The sequence below is a fragment of the Schistocerca gregaria genome, chromosome 8 (genome assembly GCF_023897955.1).
Source record: "Schistocerca gregaria isolate iqSchGreg1 chromosome 8, iqSchGreg1.2, whole genome shotgun sequence".
NCBI classification, from domain to species: domain Eukaryota; kingdom Metazoa; phylum Arthropoda; class Insecta; order Orthoptera; family Acrididae; genus Schistocerca; species Schistocerca gregaria.
Window position 1 is genome coordinate 306,784,839 of NC_064927.1, and position 23,468 is coordinate 306,808,306.

General features: G+C 40.3%; 1 protein-coding gene and 1 long non-coding RNA gene across 5 annotated transcripts in view; both read left to right on the forward strand.

The window, feature by feature from the left end:
• LOC126284235 (secreted protein C-like) overlaps nt 1-23,468 on the forward strand; it is a 403,567-nt gene that overhangs the window by 299,039 nt on the left and 81,060 nt on the right. The window lies entirely within an intron of this gene.
• Nucleotides 2,570-18,584, forward strand: LOC126284237 (uncharacterized). The gene is made up of 3 exons (XR_007551452.1): nt 2,570-2,583; nt 13,354-13,444; nt 18,571-18,584. It is a non-coding gene; the product is annotated as an uncharacterized LOC126284237 (long non-coding RNA).

Genomic DNA, 23,468 nt, shown 5'->3' on the forward strand with positions numbered 1-23,468 from the left:
AATGTATTATGGCACTCGACAACTCCTAAAATGCTGTGGCCATATCTTATACTGGCGTCGGATCAACTGTTTTCCTGCCTCTCTCACGCTGCACTTGAAAAGAGCCTTTTTCACCGAAGCTAACAATCGTTCTCTCCAGACCCGTGGCAGATTTCGGACAAACGACTTTTTCATGCCCGGAACTTTTGTGCCGAGCTACCGGCGCTCGTTCACCGTTTTTGTGTAAGACCTTCGACAGCAGCACGTGGTCCTGTGTTAAAACCGTAAAGGCAAGCGCCTCAAATGCAGGTTGAGACAGCTATGTATCCTACTTAATTTATCTTGCATATTCTGTCGCTTACAGCACCGTCTACTGATAAATCTTTTTTTCTTTTGTTTCTATAACGTTTCCCCTTTATTGGATAATATTCTGTTCAAATTTGACGTAATTCTGAGCAGTGGCTCATCTTCTTACAGCGTTTTAGAACTGCAACTTTAACTATAATCACAGTGTATACTTGCAGAAGTGTGGGACAAACTCGTACTTTCGTGTGTACAAAGTTCAATGAACGGCTCGAACTGAATGAAACTGTGTGGAGTGGATTTGGGCAATTCTGTAAACGACAGTCACAATAAATACATTTACTCATCGCCGTTGCAAAATATCATTTGATTAACAAATATTAAATTACTGTAATGGTGTGCAATCATTTATTTTAATAAAATCGAAACTTCCCTATCTGAAAAGTTAATTATATTGCAATTTTTGAAACCTTAATTAAAGTCAGTTTACAACAGCAATTAGGTGAAAACGAGGGCTTTGTTAGATTAGTGCCAATTATTTTATTAACGTTACAAAAAGAAGAATTGTTGCACAAGACCTTAAAGAAGTTATAGCCAAAAGCCATTTAACATTTGGTACTAACGACTGTAAAAATTGCACGACCATAAGACTGTAGGTGACAGAAATTACCTCTACAGAAGGCCGAATCTGGATTGAGCTCTGAAAGGTTTCCAGTATCTGAGACTAGACAGGAGAACGTTCGATGGAACTCGACAGTTAATGTCAGACAGTCGCAGATCTATTTGTGACAATAGCTGACAATCTTTACTTACTAACTCAGTGTTCTGTGTATTCATACTACTTCCGTCGGTTCTAATGAATAAATTTTCACAATAAGTATAAGCAAGGACTGAAAGTCTCCAACTTCTAAAGAGGCTATGTAACTTCTTCCCCAGCTACAGTTAGTTATCAAGCACTCTTCATACTAACTACTCGAAGTACAGTTGCTTGTAAACGTTAATTGAAGTCCGCAAGGAAGGGGAGACGGAAGGAAAGGAAGGGTTTTAACGCCTGATACTGGAAGGAGTCATTAAATGTCCGAAATTGACAAGAATGTGAAAGGATTGCAATCTTGATCATGTCACAGGAACCATCACGATATCTGCTTAATGTAATATGTGCAAATCAGAAAACATACGTCTGGAAGTCTGGACGGAAACTGAAATGCCACCCTCCTGTGTGGGAGTCCAGCGTGGTAACTACTGGGCCACATTTCCCAGTAACCACTCTTCCGCATGCGAGTACAGAGTGTAAACCAAGTATCCGTGTTACACAATTTAAAACCTGTAAATCAAACCTCACTGACTAACCCCAATATGAAAAAAATTACGTACAGTCCATCTGTTGGAGATTCCGCTGTCAAATTGACGGCTATTGCATGAGACGTGAAACGGTTGGAGTAGTTAGGTGTTAAGATTAATTATTTGCATAAATTAGGTAGAAAACCATCGATTCACACCTGATATTACATTAAACTCTACAAAGCTAAGAGGAAGTAATGCACTATTAATTGTGAAAATTGTTGCACTGAGATGAAAGAGAACGGATTAAAATCGATCTGATATGCCAGCCTTGATGTACATTGGGGTACCATGATGGGTTTCAGGTGAATTTATTGCGCTGCATTTGTCTGCAGAAAAAGTTCTATGAGAGAAGAATTCTCCTCTTCGGTTTGATAGTGTACAGTATCGCTAAATTATGTAGTCTGAATGGAGGAAGAAGACTGTGCATTGTGGTATACATTTTTCACGTTCTGTGTTTACAGCACTACTGAGTGATACCAGCGCAGATGAAAAAAAATCAAATAAAATTTAATAAAACATTTACTTCAACGTGTAAAGTGATGACAGGTATTGCAAGTGCAGGGTCTAAACGCGTTTCGTAATCATCTGATATGTCAAGAATTCGAATACCACTGCTACAGCCTTACCACTTCTTCTCCACACCGCTTTACGCACACATATTGAATTGTGAACTACATTTAGAAATCAAAGAACAAGAGACTTGTGTCACACTTACCAAATTTGCTAGGGATTTCATTAAATGCAGGAATATTCACAAAAAAAGTTATTTGTTTCGTTTTCTAAGATTTTCAATGACACTAGGGCAAGAGAGTAATTTAGTAGAACATTTTGAGAATCTTAGTAAACTATCATTAATTCTTATGCCAAATCTTGCACATACATAGAATGTACTACCAAATGTACTGTGTATTAACAATTAACACCGACTCTCTCTTTTTTTCAGTTTCTGGCTTCCCGGTAAGAATTCCATTCATTCTAACGAGATACGTTGATACTGACTTCAGTAATTTTCATCGCAAATTGAAGTACTTTCTGACAGTTATGCGACCCATGTGTCAATGTAAAGCACCCACCCAGGGAAGTATCTACTTGTATAATAAGTATCTTATATGTACATCAGTATGTTAGCTTAACTCAGATTTATTAATTTTTATCTTTGAGCGCCAGTATAAAGCATCGCTGTTGAAATGAATGTTAGGCTCATATAACTTACGAACAATCTTGTAAGATAATAATGTTTCCAGTTTTCTCATTTAATCTTTATAACTGATCAAAGAGGAGTCGAATATGGATTAGCACTAACTTAGAAGCAAAACTAATGATACGTCCCCCACAACAAGAAGACCCATGTGCTTATACCTAGTCGCTGTTGAAGAGAAAAGTTTTCAGAGTCCACTAAATTTGATAGGCGCTATACACTATCCCAATATGTTTTAATATGCTTACGCATTTTTTCAACGTAGTCACGCTATAGAGAAGCTTGAAACTTGACCCTGATTTTCTTAACGCGAATGACTATTGCATCATTATATCAGATGAATTAAGCATTACAATTCAGTAGAAAGTTAATTTTTTAACACAGAGACGATAAGAGTGACGTAAATTAAAAAGGACGTCGTCAGCTCCTAACATGTAACAACCTTTGCTTATGTAAGACTAGCGATCCGCCTCGACTGTATGGTTAGCACTAAGAAATCAATGGCCGTACGACTTACATGGCGCTGCACCAATTTCGTTTACAGCGCAGACTTATGATAAAAAAAACCGAGAACGTGGGCAGATAACTGCGTGTCATCATTTTCATATAAATTAAACAATTTAACCAGCGTCCGCCCCTTGCTGTATTGCCACACCACAACCCGCAAACAGTGTGAGTCGCGTATCAAAGACCCGCGGGAGGAAGATCCAGTCTCCCGCGAGAATAGCCTGCACATACGGACATAAGAAATCTGGCGGGAGACTGTATTTCATCATTATTCAGCTAGTCTGCATCCAAAGCTAATAAATAAGTATACGAACCTTTCTCGGAAAGCAATGTACCCTCTAGTGAATATCTTATCAAAATTTCTGCTGTTGTCCGTGAAATTAGTGTTCATATACAGGCAGAAAAATGCAGTGGGGTACTTTAATTTACAGCTTCTAGACAAGGAGATTGTACGTGTATGTGCACCACTTGAAAATTGCTCCTGACGGAGGACAAAAATAGCAGATATGCCCGTTTTAAGTGATTCATACATAAAAGCTTGAATATGGAACCTTCTAAGTCCTTTTACCCATTATCCCTTTGAAGCGAAGCCCCAGTACTCAGCACCTCTCACACAGTGGTACTACCTCCTGTTTCTCCCATTGGTACTTTCTTCTCTCTGTTTCTCCCAATGTCACTGTCTTCATTACTTCTCTCTCTCTGCCTTACTACCACCTCCTTCTCTGCCACTTTCACTGTCTCTCTGTTCCAATGCCGTTGTCTTTGCCTCATTCCCTTTCCCTCCGCTCAGTTTCTTTCTCGTTTACAGTCTGCTGTCTTCCTCTTCAATCACCAGTGTCTCCTCTTCACATACTTGGGATGGTTTGATCGAGCTTTTCGCCCCTAGCCCTGGAAACTTTAACATATGTTTGTAAGGGATGGGTAAAAGTGGGCAAATTTTTTTTTTCATTTTTAAGTTCGTCAGTCATGGTGGGGGGTCTCCAGCCATACGTTTTTCATTTCCAGTATCTCTTCTTTCTTCCTTTACTTCAACTACCGCTGCTACTATCTCACTCATTTCTCTTTCTCTTTTACTACCACTACTTCTCAATCACCATCTCTTTTGTCACTGGCTCACATTCCTGCTGTCTTCATCCACCCATATATCTTTTTCACTTCCTCTCTCTTTCTCTCCAACTGGCTGTCTCACAATGAAAGTGCGCCATGACGTTTCATTACTGAAAAAATGGGTACTAAAACCGTACTTTGATGACCTCAGAACCCTTGTCATAACCCCATAAACCTTTCCATTTGTTTACTACGTCAATTTGAACAACATTTACGCCTCAAACCGGATGTTGTTGTTGTTGTCTTCAGTCCTGAGACTGGTTTGATGCAGCTCTCCATGCTACTCTATCCTGTGCAAGCTGCTTCATCTCCCAGTACCTACTGCAACCTACATCCTTCTGAATCTGCTTAGTGTACTGATCTCTCGGTCTCCCTCTACGATTTTTACCCTCCACGCTGCCCTCCAATGCTAAATTTGTGATCCCTTGATGCCTCAAAACATGTCCTACCAACCGATCCCTTCTTCTAGTCAAGTTGTGCCACAAACTTCTCTTCTCCCCAATCCTATTCAATACCTCCTCATTAGTTACGTGATCTATCCACCTTATCTTCAGTATTCTTCTGTAGCACCACATTTCGAAAGCTTCTATTCTCTTCTTGTCCAAACTAGTTATCGTCCATGTTTCACTTCCATACATGGCTACACTCCAAACAAATACTTTCAGAAACGACTTCCTGATACATAAATCTATATTTGATGTTAACAAATTTCTCTTCTTCAGAAACGCTTTCCTTGCCATTGCCAGTCTACATTTTATATCCTCTCTACTTCGACCATCATCAGTTATTTTACTTCCTAAATAGCAAAACTCCTTTACTACTTTAAGTGTCTCATTTCCTAATCTAATTCCCTCAGCATCACCCGATTTAATTTGACTACATTCCATTATCCTCGTTTTGCTTTTGTTAATGTTCATCTTATATCCTCCTTTCAAGACACTGTCCATTCCGTTCAACTGCTCTTCCAAGTCCTTTGCCGTCTCTGACAGAATTACAATGTCATCGGCGAACCTCAAAGTTTTTACTTCGTCTCCATGAATTTTAATACCTACTCCAAATTTTTCTTTTGTTTCCTTTACTGCTTGCTCAATATACAGATTGAATAACATTGGGGAGAGGCTACAACCCTGTCTCACTCCTTTCCCAACCACTGCTTACCTTTCATGCCCCTCGACTCTTATTACTGCCATCTGGTTTCTGTACAAATTATAAATAGCCTTTCGCTCCCTGTATTTTACCCCTGCCACCTTTAGAATTTGAAAAAGAGTATTCCAGTCAACATTGTCAAAAGCTTTCTCTAAGTCTACAAATGCTAGAAACGTAGGTTTGCCTTTTCTTAATCTTTCTTCTAAGATAAGTCGTAAGGTCAGTATTGCCTCACGTGTTCCAACATTTCGACGGAATCCAAACTGATCCTCCCCGAGGTCTGCATCTACCAGTTTTTCCATTCGTCTGTAAAGAATTCGCGTTAGTATTTTGCAGCCGTGGCTTATTAAACTGATAGTTCGGTAATTTTCACATCTGTCAGCACCTGCTTTCTTTGGGATTGGAATTATTATATTCTTCTTGAAGTCTGAGGGTATTTCGCCTGTCTCATACATCTTGCTCACCAGCTGGTAGAGTTTTGTCATGACTGGCTCTCCCAAGGCCGTCAGTAGTTGTAATGGAATGTTGTCTACTCCGGGGGCCTTGTTTCGACTCAGGTCTTTCAGTGCTCTGTCAAACTCTTCACGCAGTATTGTATCTCCCATTTCGTCTTCATCTACATCCTCTTCTATTTCCATAATATTGTCCTCAAGTACATCGCCCTTGTATAAACCTTCTATATACTCCTTCCACCTTTCTGCCTTCCCTTCTTTGCTTAGAACTGGGCTGCCATCTGAGCTCTTGATATTCATACACGTGGTTCTCTTCTCTCCAAAGGTCTCTTTAATTTTCCTGTAGGCAGTATCTATCTTACCCCTAGTGAGATAAGCTTCAACATCCTTACATTTGTTATTATTGATAAGTAATTGCTAAGTTCGAAATGCTTGTGTTGTTTTTCTTGACACCTATCCAAATACTGGTTTGATGCAGTTCTCACAGCTACCCTATCCTGTGCAAATCTCTGTACCTCCGGATAACTACCGCCACTTACACCAATTTGAAACTGCTTACTGTATTCATCAAACCGGATATTAGGTGCATATTTCCGCTATGAGTACGGTAACTCTCAACTCTGGCTCTCGGTAAAAGATAATGACAACGAAAAAATTTCGTGTTATTGCGAGAACGTTACCTTAAGAACACATGGTTAAAATTTAGACGATTTGTCATGAATAGAAATTACAGACTTAGCCATCCCCACAACTTGTACTTTTATTACCCAAAACTGGTGGTTTTCTGGGGTTATCTCAGGTACTGCTCATGAACTGACAGTGCTTTTATAAGTCGTTTGAGGTCCATCCTAGACCACATATAACGCAAAAGTGGAGACCGATTTGCTCAATTTGCCTCGACTGGAGGAAGAGTTTCACGTTTAAATTTTTGACCCTTAACTGTAGCATAGCTACAGTATGACTGTTCTTCCGATAGGTATACAATTGGTCGCTAGAATAATGGATAATCGGAACTCGTCACCTCTCACCGCTGTCATCAACAGAACCCGAGATATGAGATAAATAAAAATCACATTTTCCGCATGCGGCTTTTCAGAACATGTTAGTGCCCTGCATTGTCCTGCAAGGACCGATAGATTATAGTAGTACCAATCGCGCCTGGTTCAGTGTCCTCGTGCAAACCTTTAACTTGCGTCTTGCCAGCCTGTTATACAACTGGCAAAAGGCTACCCACAGATGAAGATGGAATCCGACAAACGTTTCATTTACGACTTATTTCCGCATTATTGATAAGTAATTGCTAAGTTCGAAATGCTTGTGTTGTTTTTCTTGACACCTATCCAAATACTGGTTTGATGCAGTTCTCACAGCTACCCTATCCTGTGCAAATCTCTGTACCTCCGGATAACTACCGCCACTTACACCAATTTGAAACTGCTTACTGTATTCATCTCTTTGCTTTCCTCTGTAGTTTTTATCTCTGATACTTTCCTCTAATGCTAAGATGACAATGCCCTGATGTCTTGGAATGTGTACCATCTACCGATTCTTTTAGTGAAACGGTGCCATATAATTCTTTTCTGCCCACTTCAGTACTTCCTTATTAGTTACATCATCAATGTAGCTAACCTTTAGCATTCTTCTGTAGAACCGTATTTCAAAAGCTTCTATTCTCGTTTCGTCTGAACTATTTATAGTCCTCGCTTCACTTCTATACAAAGCTACTCGCTGGAGAAATACCTTCAGGAAAGACGTCCTAACGCTTAAATCTCTATTCGATGTTAATTATGCTTCCATCAATTATTTTACTGCCCAAATAGTGGGACTCATCTACTACTCAGCCTCATTTCCTAATACAGCTCCCTCAGCATCTAATGATTTCATTCGATTACATTCCATTGGCCTTTCTATGTTCATGTTACATCATCCTTTCAAGACAGTCTCCTTTCTATTCAACTGCTCTTTCAAGTCATTTGCTGACTAACTCACATGTTGGTTACATTTTCAGTTGAGATATTTCCTGCGTTTCCAACATATACAGTATGTTACAATCTTAGTACATTAGATTCACATTCAATAGGCTGCAATTTCACTTTCATCAACAACCAGTATTTTACTTGTTGTGGTAGTTTTCAAAACGGGAAATGGAATTCAGCAATCAGTCGCAAATGTAATCTTTACTTTTGCACATTTAGATTGCAGCTATTCAATAGCAACAACATCGTCAAGCATATGACAACTCATTTTACTATACGAGTTGAATACCTTCGTAGCCAAATTCTAACTGAGTTAACTGAATTCCTTTTCGCGGTATTTTACCGCTAAATTATCTGTAAATCACGTCTCCGCTTATCATAGAGTGTGAAAGATAATTTGTTTTGCCGATAATGACAACTTACATGCATTGTACTGGAAAATGTGTAACGTTGATTGAAATTTAATATCAAAATCTGTTTATACACGTTTTTTATAATCATCAGTGTTTGATTTCTCGGGTAATTAGCGTCTCGCGACTTTCGCTTTACACATTACTCGTTATGTTTGCTTCTACAGTGTACATCTTTGTCCTCTGTCCTATGAGTTATATAATTATGCTTTCTCTACAATAATAAATCTTCCATTAAACTCAATTTACGTTATAACCAGTCAGGAACCTACTTTTTGCAACGGTGTATCTATGCGAATAGACTTCTGAAGTCACACTAAATAATTTTTAATTATTCTTTCTCCATTATAAGCTGAATGGAATTTTATTACGTTATCATCAGGAGTACTCTAAGTGTAAAATCACCTATACATATCAGTTTTCATAACATCATAGATATGCGAGGTAGTCACGTGCTATATCAAGGTATCTATGTCTGTGTAACATATTATAACACGTCTTGCGTCAAATTTCTGTAACATATGCCAGTAATTGAAATAGATAGGAAGAGTATTAGCCCTATCTAAATTAGCTATGAAATGGTTCAAATGGCTCTGAGCAGTATGGGACTCAATATCTATGGTTATCAGTTCTCTAGAACTTAGAACTACTTAAACTTAACTAACGTAAGGACAACACACAACACCCAGCCATCACGAGGCAGAGAAAATCCCTAACCCTGCCGGGAATCGAACACGGGAACCCTGGCGGGGGAAGCGAGAACGCTACCGCACGACCACGAGAGGCGGGCAGCTATGAAATATTCCTTAAATACGACACTGAGGCTTGAATTTTGAGTTAGCGTGCAGTTCGGCAGTTTCGTAGCTACCTTCCCAACACGTTCCCTGCTACACATCACTCATATTTGGGATATTCTACACAATTTTGTCAAAAGTAGTGTTACACAAAAATTTGCACGAATTATTTATAATAGTATCGATTGTAAGCTACATGCGCTGTTACGCTCACCCCCGTCTGCATTGTGACCATATGCTTTCTTGAGGCTTGCAGCGTTTTGAGTGTAATGGCTGTTACTGAACTCGGTTGTTTATTGTGAATGTAATTACACAGCAGTGGAGCTTTATGTACATTTTTCTCATTAACTAATAATTGAATATAGTATATATGAGTTCACAGCCAACGAAATGACATGAAACTTCATTCCTTAATACTAATATAGCTAATGCATACCCACTAAAACTTTGAACATAAAGGCATTTTGACTTTATATGGCAGTTAAAGGTATAACAAAAGTGTTTGCAGCATTTATCCATATTTGAACCGTGAATGGATTTATACTCTCACAGACCTGAGACTGTTAACAACGTGCCAGTTGCCAATGAATCAAGATCTGTGTAGGTCTTCCTAACTTCTTACTTCATTACATCTCATTAACGGAACACTAACTAGTGCACTTATCAGTATCAGATCCACGCTCCAAAAATACTGTTCCACGTTATTTGTAATTCAAATAAGTGTACTTAAGCTGTCTATATTGCCGATATATGACTCTTCGTTAGTCTGTTAGAACGTTATACTACTGAACCGATTGCCAAAGTGTGAAACGATATGTACTGTATTATTTCTGTTATCAGAGTCTGTAATCCACGTGTCATGGTTTTAATGGTCTTGTAGTGGACTCCATTATTATAAAATACTATTATAATTTATTTTATAGGTAGCACTCATTTAGTTTATGAATTATAAGATAGATGAATTTATCGATATATAAGTCTCGTAAACGTCACACTCTGTAGATACATGGTGAGAATTATTGAACTACATGGAAAAAGAACTTAAATCAGTTACAAACTACGACGTGCACACACTTTATTCAACACGTAAACGTCACTAAAGATATTTGGATTTAGGTTATGGCATGTTCGGTATGGGTGCCATCCTAGGAGAAGATGTGGTGCAGACAAATAGCGAAATTCTGCATGACCCGCTGAAGGGTCAAAACATCTGTGCTGTCTGTGAATTCCAGAATGGATATTTTCAGCTCAGCAATGGTTTTGAAATTATTGTTGTGTACCCTGTCTTTAATATACACTATTAGCCATTAAAATTGCTACACCAGGAAGGTGACGTGCTACAGACGCGAAATTTAACTGACAGGAAGAAGATGCCGTAATATGCAAATGATTAGCTGTTCAGAGCATTCACACGAGGCTGGCGCCGGTGGCGATACCTACAACGTGCTGACACAACGAAAGTTTAGAACCGATTTCTCATACACAAACAGCAGTTGACCGGCGTTTCCAGGTGAAACGTTCTTGTGATGCATCGTGTAAGGATGAGAAATGCGTACCATCAAGTTTACGACATTGATGAAGGTCGGATTGTAGCTTATGACGATTGCGGTTTATCGTATCGCAACATTGCTGCTCGAGTTGGTCGAGATCCAAAGACTGTTAGCAGGATTTGGAATCGGTGGGCACAGGAAGGTGATACGGAACGCCTTGCTGGATCCCAACGGCCTCGTATCAATAGCAGTCGAGATGACAGGCATCTTATTCGCATGGCTGTAACGGATCGTGCAGCCACGTCTCGATCCTTGAGTCAACAGATGGGGACGTTTGCAAGACAACAACCATCTGCACGAACAGTTCAACGACGTTTGCAGCAGCATGGACTATCAGCTCGGAGACCGTGGCTGCGGTTACCCTTGACGCTGCATCACAGACAGGAGCGCCTGCGATGGTGTACTCAACGGCTATCCAGGGTGCACGAATGGCAAAACGTCATTTTTTCGGATGAATACAGGTTCTGTTTACAGCACCATGATGGTCGCATCCGTGTTTGGCGACATCGCGGTGAACGCTCATTGGAAGCGTGTATTCCTCATCGCCATATTGGCGTATCAGCCGGCGTGATGGTATGGGTAGCCATTGGTTACACTTTTCGGTCACCTCTTGTTCGCATTGACGACACTTTGGACAGTGGACTTTACATTTCAGATGTGTTACGACCCGCGGCTCTACTCTTCATTCGATCCCTGTGAAACCCTACATTTCAGAAGGATAATGCACGACCGCATGTTGCGGGTCCTGTATTTGCCTTTCTGGATACAGAAAATGTTCGACTGCTGCTTGGACAACACATTCTCCACATCTCTCACCAATTGAAAACGTCTGGTCAATTGTGGCCGAGAAACCGTCTCGTCACAATACGCCAGTCACTACTCTTGATGAACTGTAGTATCGTGTTGAAGCTGCATGGGCAGCTGTACCTGTACACGGCATCCAGTCTCAGTTTGACTCAATGCCCAGGCGTACCAATGCCCTTATAATGGCCAGAGGTGGTTGTTCTGGGTACTGATTTCTCTGGATCAATGCTACCAAATTGCGTGAAAATGTAATCAAATGCCAGTCCTAGTATAATATGTTTGTCCAATGAATACCCGTTTATCATCTGCATTTCTTCTTGGTGTAGCAGTTTTAATGGCCAGTAGTGTAGCATCACAAAAATCAGTCGCATGTGTTCAGATCCGCAGAATATGGCGGCCAATCGAGGCCCATTCCAGGGGCCTCTGGGTACCCCAGAGCCAGAATGCGGTCCCCAAAGTGTTCCTCCAAGACATCAAACATTGTCCTGTTTCGATGGGGTCGAGCTTCATTTCGCATGAACCACTTATTGCCGAAATGACGGTCACTTTGGATAATGGGATTGAAATCATCTTCCAACACCTTCACGTACCGTTCGGTAGTCACTGTGCCATCAAAGAACGTCGCACCGATTATTCTGTGACTGGACGTTGCGCACCACAAAGGCACCCGTTGAGGGTGAAGAGACATCTCAATAGCGAAATGTTGATTCTCAGTCCCCTAAACGCGCCAAGTTTGCTTATTGACAAATCCATCCAAATGAAAGAAGGCTTTGTAGCTAAACCAAGCCAAACAATGCCCATCATGCCCCTGCGGCCAACCGTGTAGTGTGAACGTCCTAACACAAACCGATCAGAAATTATGACGATTTTATTTCATATAGTTGAATAATTGTCGACCAGTATGAAGCCATTTCCAGGCTGTCTCGTACTACGTAAAAAATGCTGTTGTAAGTGTGCGTAGTGTGTCAGTTATCAAAAGAATCCACCTCCATCTGAATTATTTATTGGGCTGGAAACGTTGTTCTTCTACTCATAACTTCAGATGTTGGTCTATGTATCGATCTGAGAAGGCAAATCTGTTCAGAGCGATGTATGTGTCTATTCCTTCTAGATTTCCGTTATCTCACCGTCGTGGCAACCCGGTAGTCGGGTGCAATACCAAATTGCAAGATTATAATCGTTTTTGCACTGCAACTCTATTATTCATATAACTGTTTAGAAAATGTCCTTAGCCTTTCCGACCTATTGGTTTATACTTTACAAGGCGATAAACACAGAAACACTTTAGCAGATCTAATAACACTCTCCTCAAAATTTGTCGTAGACTTCAGTAGTTTCTTTTGCAGCTCTGTTACAGACGTTTTGTACCGGATTTTCGTTTTTGCAAAAGAATCGTCGAGTAAAGTCTTATCCGCAGCAACAAATCAACGTACAATATTTTCATGGGTAGAGTCCTTTCAGTACTAACGTTATTAAGAAATCCGTTTCCACATATGATATGTATCGAAATTATACAAATTAGACATCAATCTTCAATACAGATCTCTTCTAGTTCGTTATTAAAGTAACTATATTGTAACCTTCATTTTAACATGTCTGTGATCCCAACTGTTCGATGCACGTTCCATGATAAATGATCAAAAATTAGAAATTAAAGCATAATTTTATTTACACCTACGAAATATCAGTGACTAATCCAGATATTTTCACATTATTTTGCATGATAGAATGTGATATGCATACTCCACAGAGTACATGCTACCAATGTCTGGTTATTTTCCAGAATCCGTTCAGCATCTTCTCATCTGGTTCAGGATCATCTGAAAGCGGATCTGAATCATCCGGCGGTGGATCATCTGGTGGCGGAATCTTCAGTAAGTTTTCTAGCAAACATTATGTCTTAAAATAGGTTCAAGTACGTTCATTAGTATCGACAGCCTGTGTCTAGTATTAATTATTGACGGTAGAAATACCAAATCATTTTCAATCACGTGTGTTATCAAGTGATTTGGGGAGGTACTTTACATCCACTCATTAAAAAAATTAAACTAAAATAATTTGTTAAGTGAAGATGATTTATGTTAGGAACATATGTCCTTAAGAGGTTGTGTAGGCATAAAATATCTTGCAGCACACATAACAACAAACATTCAACAACTTGTACTACCGAGGGGAAGAAGGGTGTAATGTATAACCAACACAAAAAATTAAAAATACCTGTTTTGTTAATTGTTGTCGGCTGTTTCTCATAACATCCTTTTTAAATAGATATTGGTTCGTATGTAGGATTTTGAGCACAAAAATGTGGAATATGTAGTTCATTATGTTAGGTCATTGCTACTACTTAGACTTATACTTTCGGTTGTGTAACTGAAAGGTTAGAAACATTGATGGAAACTTACAGATGACTCCATGATAATTTTTTTGCAGAATTTTAAAATAAAGTGTACCGCACTATATTACAATACTTTCAAAGGGTGGCCATAAGGTACCCTCAACCCCACCCCGACCCTACTCTTGGCATTGCGAGTGATAATAATAATAATGATGGTTAAGATAAAATGAATCACACATCTGAAACGGTAGCAATACAAATATCCTGCTGATGTACATCAGTAATTCCATACCAGACTAGCGTACCGGTACAAGTACAGTCTGAAAAATGGATCGTATGAAGGGAAATGCAAAGCAGTGACTGTAAATGAGCGTCGAAATTTCCCAACATCCTTCTTTGCTCCATCTACATACTACTCGAGCCACTCCTACTTCGAGTGCTCACATAACCCAAAACAACGAAACAGATTATACTGAATCCTTAGTCAAATGAAATTATGTGGTCCCAGAGACGTTTTCATATCTCAAACATTTATGATACAATAGATGCAGACGAACAAGGAACGAAAATTTTCACCAAGGTCGGGATGCGAACCTAGTGTTCCTGGCTACTAGGCAGAAACGGTATCCATTATGCCACACTAGCTCAGTGGCTTTGCACAACTGCAGGGATTGTCCAAGCACGTCTCAGCCCGCTTGGTATTCTCCGTAAGCTCGAACAGATTTGCTGAGTCTCTCCATCTGCATTGGAATACCATCTCAGCAGCGAACGAAAGGTAGCATCTTGCTTGAAACCTAGGAAACGGTGCTTTAGTCAAAGGGAATTCTATCGTCCCAGACATCTCTTCAATTCTCAAATACCAGTGATGTATATGAAGACTAAAGGACGAATGAAAATTTATACTATTCCTGGGATTCGAACCTGGGTCTCCAGCTTATCACCAAGAGAAGTGAGGCATCAATGGGAATTCAAATTGAGGAGGGAGACGTGCTAGAATACTCAATGCAGTTGTGTAAAGCCTCTGTGTTAGGCGGCCGTTGTGGTTAGCGCATTTGCCTGGTGAACAGGAGATCGGGTTAGAATTCTGACCTTGGTACAAATTTCAATCTGCAAATATACATAAGCCCTCTGTGTTGAGTTTCCTATTTATTTGTGACTTAGTGACACTTTACCTGGAGAGCCAAATAAACTGGTATACGTACCTAATATTGTGTAGGGCCCACCGAGAGCACACAGAAGTGCCGCAAAACGGCGTGTCAAGGACACGACTAATGTCTGAAGTAGTGCTGGAGGGAACTGACACCCAGAATCCTGCACGGCTGTCCATAAATCCGTAAGAGTAGGAGGCAGTGGAAATCTATTCTGAATAGCGCGTTGTAAGACATCCGAGATATGCTCAATAATATTTATGTATGGTGAGTCTGGTGCCCAGAAGGGTGTTCCTGGATCCACTCTGTAGCATTTCTGGACGTGTGGGGTGTCGCATTATCCTACTGGTATCTCCCAAGTCCGTCGGAGTGCACAATGGACATAAATGGATGCAGGTGATCAGATAGTACGTTGGAGTACGTGTCACCCGTCAGAGTAGTTTGTGGACGTATCAGTGGTCCCATATCAATCCAACTGCATATGCCCCACACCATTACGGAGCCTCCACCTTCTTGAACAGTCCCCTGCTGACATGCAGGGTCAATGGATTCATGAGGTTGTCTCCGTGCACGTACAAATCGATACAATCTGAAACGAGACTCGTCAAAAGCGGCAACATGATTCCAGTAATCAACAGTCTAATGTCGGTGTTGAGGGGAACAGGCGAGGAGCAAAGCTCGGGTGTAGTGTAGTCATCAAGGGTATATGAATGGGTCATCGGCTCGGAAAGTCCATATCGATGATGTTTCATTGAATGGTTCGCATGCTGACACTTGTCGATGGCCCAGAATTGTGATCTGCAGCGATTTGCGGAAGGGTTGCACATAAATCACGTCGTTGCTCTTCTGCTTGCACGAGCTCTTTCCAGCCGCAACGATATCGGAGATTCTTGTTTTACCGGATTCCTGATATTCCTCGGAGAGGCTGTGTCTCATCGCTCGTGCGCCGACTATAGCACCACGTTCAATCTCGCTTAAATCTTGATAACCTGCCATTGCAGCAGCAGTAACCGATCTACCAATTGCGCCAGACATGTGTTGCCTGCCGCCGTATACTGCCTGTTTACATACCTCTGTATTTGAATACGCCTGCCTATACCGGTTTATTTGGCGCTACAGTGTATTTATGAATCAGAATTAGCATCAAGTAAGAATCTGCTAAGTCGATGCTCAATTATATCTATAAACATTTTGATTAATTACTTAAAATCGTTTTAGGGCTTAATGGGGATTTGCATTGTACTATAAACTCATGGTTAAGCTTAAGCTGTAATTTACCAACGTAGGTACACATGAATTCCACTGGCAAATACGGAGTTAATATTCAGACACAAGTGACGAATCAAAATTTGTACCAAGGTCGGGACGGAAACCTGGATAGGAGCTCATTATGCAAATGCGCTTCCACTGCGCCACCCTGTCACATTTGCCTGGCACACCTGCAGGGACCACCCTGTCGCGCCTCTCTCCAATCCAAATTCCCATCAACGTCTCAGTCCACTTGGTGTTCTTCCTAAACTCGGCCACAAATTCAGAGGCTATGTAAATATACTGCAATAGTATTTCAGCATCGAACGAAACGAAGGATCCTGCCTGACACCCAGATATTAGTGGTTTAATCGAATGACACTATACGTTTCTAGGGATCTTTTCAAGTCTCAGACATCTCTACCTATTCAGCAGGAGACCAGGTACAAATTTTCATTCATCGTTTCCGCCTGCATACACTACTGACCATAAACATTGCTACGTCACTAAGATGACGTGCTACAGACGCGAAATTTAACCGGCAAGAAGAAGATGCTGTGATATGCAAATGATTAGCTTTTCAGAGTTATCGCACAAGGTTGGCTCCGGCGGCGGCACCTACAACGTGCAGATATGAGGAAAGTTTCCAACCGATTTCTCATACACAAGCAGCAATTGACCGGCGTTACCTGGTGAAACGTTGTTGTGATGCATCTTGTAAGGAGGAGAAATGCGTACCATCACGTTTCCGACTTTGATAAAGGTCGGATTGTAGCCTATGACGATTGCGCTTTATCGTATCACGCCATTGCTGCTCGAGATCCAATGACTGTTAGCAGGATTTGGAATCGGTGGATTCAGGAGGGTAATACGGAACGCTGTGCTCGATCCCAACGGCCTCGTATCACTAGCAGTCGAGATGACAGGCATCTTATCCACATGGCTGTAACGGAGCATGCAACCACGTCTCGATCCCTGAGTCAACAGATGGGAACGTTTGCAAGACAACAACCATCTGCACGAACAGTTCGACGACGTTTGCCGCAGCATGGACTATCAGCTCGGGGATCATGGCTGCGATTACCCCTGACGCTGCATCACAGACACTGCCCCTGCATGGTGTACTCAACGACGAACCCCGGTGCACGAATGGCAAAGCGTAATTTTTCGGATGCTGTTTACAGCATCATTATGGTCGCATCCGTGTTTGGCGACATAGTGGTGTACGCTCATTGGAGGCGTGTATTCGTCATCGCCATACTGGCGTATCACACGGCGTGATGGTATGGGTTGCCATTGGTTAAACATCTCGGTCACCTCTCGTTCGCACTGACGGCACTTTCAACAGTGGACGTTAGAGTTCAGATGTGTTACGTCCAGTGGTTCTACCCTTCATTCGATCGTTGCTAAACCCTACATTTCAGCAGGATAATGCAAGACCGCATTTTGCAGCCCTGTATGGGCCTTTCTGAAAACAGAAAATGTTCGACTGATGTCCTGGCCAGAACATTCTCCAGATCTCTCACCAATTGAAAACGTCTGGTCAATCGCGGCCGAGCTACTGTCTCGTCACAATACGGCAGTCACTACTTTTGATGAACTGTAGTATCGTTTTGAAGCTACATGGACAGCTGTACCTGTACACGGCATCCAAGCTCTGTTTGACTGAATGACCAAGCGTATCAATACCGTTATTAGGGCCAGAGGTGGTTATTCTGGGTACTGATTTCTCAAAATATATGCACCCAAATTGCGTGAAAATGTAATCACATGTCAGTTCTAGTGTAATATATCTGTCCAATGAATACCAGTTTATTATCTGCATTTCTCCTTGGTGTAGAAATTTTAATGGCCAGTAGTGTATATATGTCATACACGTTCGGCACTTGGTAACTTTTCTGGAACCATACGGTTTCATTTGAAAAACCATAGGACTGATGTCTTCAGATGTGATAGTGTGAAAATAAAGTTACGGAAAGGAATAACTAGTGATCAAATTAGTAATAGTTTCACAATCTCCAGCTGTCTGTCTTTGCAATAGTATAAAACTACATGCATCTCATTATGATCAAGTTGCTACTTAAAGAAATTAAATATTTCCTACTGTCTTTGATCGTGCTGTGTAGTACAGTGGTGTCACGCTGGACTTGGTTCCAGGAGTGATTTTGCATGTAATCGACGACAGGCGAAGCAGGATTACATAACATAATTGCTAGTTTTAGAAAGTATGAGCAGCTGCTAATGTGATGTTTCAAATTCTATGTTTCAGGTCTTCCAGGAGAGGTAAGCCATCCAACACCAAGACTGGACACACAATTTCCAGGATGATTTCACTAAGAGCTTGGCATATGGTATAAATTGTTGTTGAACTGTAATTCTAACTTACTGAGTGAAATTGTCGTGGAGGTAGGTGATACGATGTCTTACGATTTGCGAGGAAGTGAATACTTTCTGTTCTTATGCTGTTACATGAGTCTGAAATCGACTATTAACTTTTTGTTGGAGAAAAGTGTACGCGTAGACGTAAGTACCCATACAGTCACAATACATATTACCGATTTCCTTCATTTTATTTCTTTGTGTGATTAATCGAACATTTATACCACTACTTCCTGACCATAGATACGCTCAAATTAAATAACAAAGTAAAAGGATTAGTAATTGAAAAGCTTTTCCGTGGTTTATCTCATAAAACAATTGGTATTGCGATTGAATTACCCGTAGAGGTTTCGTTTCTAGTGCTGTATAAATATTGATGCAGAAGTTGTCTAACTATTCTTAGAACTCTCTTCTTTCTTAAAACATTCCTTGCGCCTTAATGCTATGTATATATCAGAGTAACTGGCTTAATTTTAGTGCATAACAAATAGACATGCTGTTCTTTTCATGAAAAGTGGTCTGTAAAGGAGTGTGGTGTATATTTTAGAAACTGCTAATATTGAAAACCTGGTATCAGTACTCGTTAATTAAATGTTCTAAGTGCAACTCGCAGTTAGTAAGTGCTTCTTAACATGGCAGCATATCTTTCCATTATGAGTGGCGTCAGTTTATGACTGTATCGCTCAGTTTATCGGAAGAGAAACATTGTTCATGAGTAGTTCTACGTAGAGAACTCACTACCTTTTTCACATTCGCGATATGAATAGCTCATGACATTACACACAGTGTTAAAGGATCACATATCAGCAGTGACATATCACATGTTTGCATGATTCAATATTGGTTAAGGTTATGTTGTTCTTGTGAATCCTTCCTTCTGATTGAACTGTATTTTTCTTTAGCATGATATCTGAATATTGCTACAATTCATACACACTAGTACATTAGTATACGAACAAGAAGATAACTGTGTGTAACTTACTGTTCATCCGTTAGAGAGATTTTTGAGACCTACGAGAAAACACAATTTCTTGACGATGCTGCAATGGCCCTCTCATCCCCTCCTCCATGAACTATTGCCGTCGGTGGTACGTCTTGCGTGCCTCAGTGATGCATATAGCCGTACGGTTACTGCAACCACAACAGAAGGTAATCTTTTCAGAGACCAGATAAATGCGTGTTTCCTGGAGAGAGCACAAACCTTTTCAGCAGTTGCAGGAGCAACAGTGTGGATGATTGACCGATCTAGCCTTGTAACATCAACCAAAACGGCCTTGTTGTGCTGGTACCGCGAGTGGCTGAAGGGTACAGTGTAGTTTTTCCCCAGGGTATGTACGCACCTCGATTGTGTGGTTAACTTATGATAGCGTCCTTTTGGAAAAATACGCTGGAGATAAAATAGTCCCCCATTCGGATCTGACTAGTTTTATAGGGTCCGCCACGAATTTCTCTCTTACGCCAACTTTGTCATCTCAGATTAGAACTTGCACCCTACATCCTCAATTATTAGCAGAACGTATTCCGATATCTGTCTTTCCCTACGGTTATCACCCTCTACAGATTTATCAAGTGGCATGGAGGTTATTCTTTGATGCTTAATCACATATCCCATCCTTCTATCCCTTCTTCTTGTCACTATTTTCCACGTGTTGTTTTCTTCGCCCTTTCTGCTGAGAACCTCCACGTTCCTTATTTATTTTATTTATTTATTTATGCATTTATTTTACCTGGCAAGATTAGGGCCTTCAGCCCTCTCTTACACCTAACCAGGCATACTCAGATCGAACGAGTTCCAGTTTCTACATAACATTAAGGACATATAACCTATTATGCAGTATTGATGTTAAAGAAAAAAATAGATATTATAACAGTATTACAATGATAATTATAACCATAAAAAATAATTATAACAATCAAGAATAATAATGATAGTAGTAATAATAATAATAATAATAATAATAATAATGACTATGTATATGAAAGTAAACATACTTTTCTTTTCTGAATGTCAGTCCCATTATTAGTTGGAAATTTTCTCGTTATGTTCTTGCAGCTTGTGAGTTATTCTCATCGAGCAGAGACATAAGACGAAAGAACGGGGTGAAAGAGATATATAAGAGGTAGATAGGTTAAAGGAAGAGAAATAGAACGGTAAAATTCGAAGCTGTGATGGAGAGGAGAAAGAAAGAGATGGGAGGGGCACAACAATGGTGGCTACACCGTCCCTAATATGTAAGTTTTGAGTTCCCTCTTGAATGTTGAGTAGATCTGGATAAGGCGCAGATCACAAGGGAGCGCGTTCCATAGTCGTATGGCTGAGATGGAGAATGATTCGGAGAAAGATTTTGTGTTATGTAAAGGTACAGCCAAGATGATAGACGTATCCGATCTGGTGTTGCGATTGTGGAATGTTGATAGGTGATTAATGTGAGAAGATAAGTATTGGGGGCACCAGTGGCTAAGAAATCGATGAAGTAAGCACATCGTGTGGAGATCGCGTGCCTTATGTGGGCGTATCCAACCTAGCTGGGAGTATGAAGGACTGATATGATCATACAACCGAATATTGCACACGTATCTAACGCAAGCATTCATCACTAGCTCGAGGCATCTAGAATTTTCACTATTTGTGCCGTGTTGAACTACATTGCAGTAGTAAAGATTAGGCAAGACTAGTGTTTGGACTAATTTTCGTTTAACATGGGTTGGAAATATTTTTCTAAATTTTTGAATTGCATGTAGGGAGGAGAGCGATTTCCGGCAAGATGTGACTATTTGTTCTTCCCAGTTTAGGTGTTCATCCAAGATTATTCCTAGGTCTCTTACTGTTTTTTGGTATGGTAGTTGGGTACCATTGAGGAGTATTTTAGGGACTGTTTCGCGGAAGTACCGGCTGATTAACTTTGGATGAGATATAAGTATGACCTGGGATTTCTTGGGGTTTAGTTTCAGACCTATGTTCTGTGCCCATCGAGATACAGAGCAAAGATCTGCGTTCATACTTGCTTATGTGATCGAACCTCCTGATTTTCAACATCATTCTTTAGAACAACATTTTGTTGGATTCTCTTCCGTTCCGGTTTTCCCAGTGTCCTTGTTCGACTACCGTACAATGCTGTGCTGCAAATGTACATTCTCAGAAATTTATTTGTAAAGTTAAGGCCTATATTTGAATCGAGAGGACTTATCTTGGGCAATAATGCACTGTTTGCCTCTGATAGTCTGCTTCTTGTGTTCTCCCTCCTTCGTCCGTCATATGTTCTATTCCTTTTCAAGTAGGGGAGTACCATAACTTCGTTACCGCAAAGTTTGATGCTAAGTTTCTTTTCTACTTCTCATTACTTTTCTCCTTTTCCGGTTAACTTTCAAGTCATACTCTGTCTTCGTTAGACCGCTCCATTGAACTCGAAATCTTCTTCAGGTTCACTGATGACAGAAACATCATTAGCGAATCTCTTCATCGAAATCATTTCAGTCTAAACCTTAATTCGCTACTGAACCTTTCTTTTACCTTCATCATTGCTTCTTCGCTCAACAGATTAAACAACGGAGATATTAAACAATTACAATGCACGTTCGTGTTCGTAAATTTCTCCGAAATCTAAACTGATCTTCCTCAAGGTCGGCTTGTATCAGTTTTTACATGCTTCTGTAAGGAATTAGTGTCAGTACTTTCCAGCCATGACTTATTAAACTCATATTTTTCAGACCAGTCAGCAACTGCTTTCTTTGGAATTACAATCACTAGATTTCTCTCTAAGCTAAGGATACTTCGCCCGTCTCACACATCTTGCTCAACTGATGGACGAGTTTTATCATAGCTCTTGTAGTCTATCAGTAGTTGTGACGGAATGTCGTCTACTTCAGGGGCCTTGTTTAGACATGGGTCTGTCAGTCCTCTGTAAAGTTCTTCTCGCAGTTCACATCTCCAATCTCATTGTCACGTCCTCTACCATTTCTGTCATATTTGCTTTGAAAATTCATCTCCTTTGTGTATCCCCTCTATATACTCCTTCCACCCGCCAGCTTTCCCTTCTTTGCTGAGTACAGGTTTTTCATCTGAGCTTTTGGTATTCATACAACTGCTTCTTATTTCTCCAAAAGTCTCTAATATTCCTGTAGGCGGTGACCATTTTTCCACTTGAGAAATATGCTTGTAAATTCTCAAATTTTTCCTCTAGCCATTCCTGCTTAGTCATGTTGCACTTCCTGTCAATCACATTTCTTAGATATTTGCATTCCCTTACGCCTCCTTTATTTGCTGCTTTCTTATATTTTCTCCTTTCGTCAGTTAGAATCTGTGTTTCCTGTGTTACCGAAGGATTTCTGTTACCTATACTGTTACCTATTTGGTCCTCTACTGACTTTACTATTCCATCTCTTGAAGCTACCCATTTGTCATCTAATGTATTCCTTTCCCCTGTTCTAGTCAACCGTTGCCTAATCCTCTGTCTGAAACTCTTAACAACCAGTGATTCTTTCAGCTTATCGAAGTTCTATCTCTTTAATTTCCTACCTTTTTCCAAATTCTTCAGTTTAATCTACAGTTTGTAAAAAAAAACTGTGGTCAGAGTCCACATCTGCCTCTCGAAACGTCTTAAAATGAAGATCTTGTTTCGAAGTATCTGTTTTACCATTATGTAAACCTTCCGGAGTTTAAAGGTCTCTTCCATACATTAAACATTCTTTCATGATTCTTAAACTAGTGTTAGCTATGATTGAATTATGTTTTGTACAAAATTCTACTAGGCAGCTTCCTCTTTCATTCCTTACACAAAGTCCATTTTC